Source organism: Ornithodoros turicata, chromosome 1 (genome assembly GCF_037126465.1).
Source record: "Ornithodoros turicata isolate Travis chromosome 1, ASM3712646v1, whole genome shotgun sequence".
Lineage (NCBI taxonomy): Eukaryota > Metazoa > Arthropoda > Arachnida > Ixodida > Argasidae > Ornithodoros > Ornithodoros turicata.
Genome location: NC_088201.1, coordinates 193,324,403 through 193,328,910, shown reverse-complemented (window position 1 = coordinate 193,328,910; position 4,508 = coordinate 193,324,403). Strand labels below are relative to the sequence as shown.

Genomic DNA, 4,508 nt, shown 5'->3' with positions numbered 1-4,508 from the left:
AGATCATTTACTGAGGAATTAGTAAGACTGCCCTACTTTTCTGCCTCTGAACTTGTTGCATTGGCACACTGCTACTTGCAGCAACGTTGCTGTGGTGTAGCCGCTCAACCAGTCGCAAGTACCTGCGAATCACTGTGCATCGTGACAGTGTTTGTCTGCGATTTTCCTTGACTTCATCTCCCGGTTTGGCAAATCCCCTGACAATACCCTGACTTTTCCAGTCTCATCAAAATTCCCTGACGGTTCCCTGTTTTCCAGGTTGGTAGACACCCTGATAAAGTAACATACTGTACAAGCTATTCCTTTTCCTTCTTGCATTACTGCGCATGCCTGAAGCCAGTGTACACACCATCCTCTGATGGGAATGTCGAATTTTTAGTACTGCGCAGCTAGGAACTACAGCCCTGTTTCCCTTTCCAAGCCTGTGATACACCCAGAAGATGAACTGTCTGTATGCAATGTGCCTCTTCACACTGTAAATGAATGAATTAAACAAAGATTGTTTCCATATGCACGTTCTAGCTGTCATTTGCTTACTTACTTCCTCTACGGTTTTGGAGGCAGCCACGGTCTCTGTTCCGGAGCTTAATTTCTTCCAAGTTCAGCGTGTCTATGTCGAGGCAGTGCTTTCGGAAAAGTCTGTGTTCTGTGATGCATTCCAAACCAGCTTCTTGCATTATGTCTTCAGCCCTACATTGCTCTTTGCAGCACACGCAGGATATTGCAGTCTCCATTAGCCTGCAATTGCCACAGGTACACCTGTCAACGAAAGGACAACAAAAGGCGAAAGTTACAGTATTCTAGTAATTTCAATTCGCTATTCTTGATGCAAGAATAAAACAATATCGTCGAAACAAATAATTATATGGATGAAGCGATTGCGCAGAGAGCTAGCGGTGTCTGTATTCACAAGTCTTCATTGCAGTTATGACGCACAAACATCGCCCCTGTATGTGACGTAAGAAATATATGTACAGGTCACAATTCTTCACAGGCCATCTCGCTACGAAGCGTCCATCCCCACATGGTATAATGCGTACTACATGTAAACCTAAAGAGTCACAAAATTATAATAGCGATATATTGAAAATCACAGGAGCCGCACATTTCAAAGCATTTACATATGCAAACATACCAGTCAAATTACTCTGCGCGGCGTGCATCGGGTGCATTGGCGTAGCCATCCTCCGCCGGAGATTCGTCGTCCGAATCCAGCCGTGGATCAAAAACGTATGGGCGAACGCCTAGATCACCTGATAATTCGTTCTCAGATTCCCATGATGATGACGAACTGTCCGTGTCTAACATTTCCAGCGCGAGTTCCGACCGAACAACCAAATCAAACAGGAGTCCTTCCTCCTGACCGCCAGCGTCGGAGACAAATTACGTCACGGATGGCTCAGCTGATCCCGAGATGCTTTGCGACTGCCCGCTCGCTCGGCGGGCGAGCTTTCCGTGTGCGCGCTGTAAGATGGGTTCGTAATCGCTCAAAATATACCAATCCGTACGGTGTACGAATAAAATAATGGTGGTTCTGGGCTGAGGGTTATGTTACAAGATATAGTTTTAATGCCTTTCCGCAATTGGCAAATTTCATTTCTATCGTCCTTTAAGCCTATGTCCTACTCAGCAATCATGGGCGATATTTTGGTTAGATGTTTGCCTGCGGAGATTGTTCTAGACTATGACCGTAACACAGCTGCGGTGCCGAAAGAGGGAACTGATGCGACTTCAGAGGAGGATCTCAAACGCATCATCGACTATGTACACTGAGGTGGACAGCCGTGAAAGCAGTGGTGTCGTTCTAAGGCCTGATGGGGAAAGCCAGCGACAATAGCGTGACCAGAGCCGTGCGGCTCTATAGCAGCAACCGTCAACTTCGGTGCTTCATTCAACGATAAGGGTACACAGAGATTGTTACTTCTGTGGTTCTCCGTCGCACGATACCGAACGATGCACCACGGCATAGAGTTATCACAGAAGAAGGATGAGTTGAAGGAGGACCGGCGATGCTTCAGGTGCACCATGCCCTGTCACCGCTCTTGCGAATGCAGAAAGAAGGTCAGGTGCTCTCGATGTCAAGGAAGACACGTGAAGAATGTACGTATGTATGTATGTATACCTTTATTTCATTTCCATTGGAAACGAGGATCAGGTACAAAAGGGAGAAACCCTGACAAGGTACCTGACCCTGTAGAGAGCAGTCATGGCGGCATTTACATCAATGCATCATACACAACAAATTCAACAGTATGGATCGTGGAACAGATTGTATCATAATTCCAGTTATATTACTAACATGGAAATGCTAACAAGAAATGCACCCTCAATCATTGATCAGTGATGCAGATAAGCAGCCCATTCATCAACTTTTTCTTATATGCACGTGGATTCAAAAAGGCTACAAACAGGTGCCTCCAGTCATTTAGAAAGTTTGGGACAAGGTACCCACTAGTCTGTGAGCCATAATTTGTTAGGCTGAACGTAAGACAAAACAGATATGGATTTCGCAGTGAATATCGGCTGCTCGGAGGTTCCACTGATACAGTACCTGAGTAAAGCATTGTATATGTATGTACGCCCAGCTTTAATGTGAATAACTACTGTATTGGCACGATAGCTAATTGCTGAAAAGTTGCCGGTACAACATCTGAAGTGTTCACGATGAAGCTTAGTACTAATTTTTGCAGAGCATAAATTCTATTGTAATTAATGGAACTGGTCAAGACCCATACTAACAGACGATAATACAGTTTGGGATAAATTAGTGCGAAGTAGAGTGATCTTCTTAGCCAGGGCGGGTGATACCAAATCCCTGATACGGTACATGGCTCCTATTTTCCTGGCGATTTCTGGTGTGACGTTGTCAACATGAACATGACACAATAGATTCTCTTGGAACCAAATACCTAGAAGCTTAATGTGTGATATGTTAATATGTTAATGCTCTTTGAATTTCATTCTGACCAATGCATAGCTTCATCCAATCAACCGTATACAATTAATCTTGAACTCGGCGTCACAACATTATGACATTGACATTTTCGCTCCTTCTCATCGGTTTCTTACAAGTATTAGTGCCATTGTTTCTGTTCAACTTCAATGTTTCACTGTTAACTGTGTTGCCATTTCGTCTATTTGAATGTCTTTGTTTGTCATAACCTACTTTAACATGTATAACATTTTGTGGTGCACCGATAAGAAGACCCTAGTGGTTGTTTTTGGGCACCTAAGGACAAATAAAGTTATTATTATTATTAATATAAATTAAAAGCGTCGCGTCAGTGATCGGCTTATTCTTTGCTGCAGATACTACATATTTCGTTTTCTTCACGTTCAACTTCAGTCTATTTTTATTTAAGATACGAAGGCAGAAAAAATAGGCGATCTCAAGTTGCCTGTGGTGAGTAAATCAAAGAGTGATCTTAAACGGTAGGAGCAACTTATTTATTTACACATGGTAAACAAGACTTTCGTGCACGAGACTGCACTTCTTCAGGTTACAAAAATATGAGCATCATACAGGCACATATATACAGTTGACGGGGTAGTTTTGGCATGAGAGGGTAACAGGGTGATGGGAAGGATGCAAATACAGGTAAAAATCAAAAGAACATAAATACAAAAGCATGGGTATCAGAAAGGAAACATAACGCGAGCCCAAGGGCTTATACACAGGAAACGAGAATGCGTGTAGCTGACGTTCGGGGAATTAAGGATAAAAAAGGGGGTTATGTAGACGGAATGAGGACACAGGTGCGGAGTACAAAGGTGACCAGTGGACCGTGAGAACGCGAAGACGGAGGTGGTCTCAGGAGAGAGACAAACGAAGAAAATGTGAAAAGAAAAAGTGTGTGTGTGTTTATCAGTATTTTATTGTATTTTACGCGAAAAATAATATTTACGGGTTAAATAATTGTAGTGGGCCTGCTTGGATGTTCAAACCATGAAGCTTCAGAGACTGGAATTTTGCGATTAAAAAGGATTCGCGATTTTTGCGCTTCATGTCACTGTTATAACCCGATTCAAGGATAACGATTTTGAGGTCTGTACCTAAAGCGTGTCCAGGAACGATAAAATGTGTAGAAGCGGGTGTAGGATGGTTATTAACAATATCGGATTTATGGCCGTAAAACCTTTTCTCCATGGAGTTCGAGGTTTCTCCAATATACTGAATGCAGCATTTAGTGCACATATTAAGGTAACATATGTTAAAATAGTTGCAGTGCAACCCCTATCGGATTTCGAAAATAAAAGAATTTGGGGTGCTCGAGATAAATGTACACGGGCTAATGAAATGACATGTTTGGCAGCGTTTGTTACCATAAGGGGAACACCCAGGATTTCGTCGGAATAGACGGGATGAATCTAGTAAGTTACGAATGTTACGTGATTGACGGAATGTGATATTGGGGGAGCAAGAAAAAAATATTTTAAGTCTTTCGTCTCTGTGAACGTATGTTACCTTATTATGTGTACTAAATGTATTCAGTATATTGGAGAAACCT

At 42.7% G+C, this 4,508-nt stretch overlaps 1 long non-coding RNA gene across 1 annotated transcript in view; it reads right to left on the bottom strand.

The window, feature by feature from the left end:
- Positions 1-374: 374 nt before the first annotated feature.
- Positions 375-4,508, bottom strand: part of LOC135374570 (uncharacterized) — a 151,246-nt gene continuing 147,112 nt past the window's right edge. Inside the window, exons 3-4 of the long non-coding RNA XR_010416966.1 lie at positions 542-759; positions 375-473 (exon numbers count right to left, since the gene is read on the bottom strand). This is a non-coding gene — a long non-coding RNA (uncharacterized LOC135374570). The remainder of the gene's footprint in view (positions 474-541; positions 760-4,508) is intronic.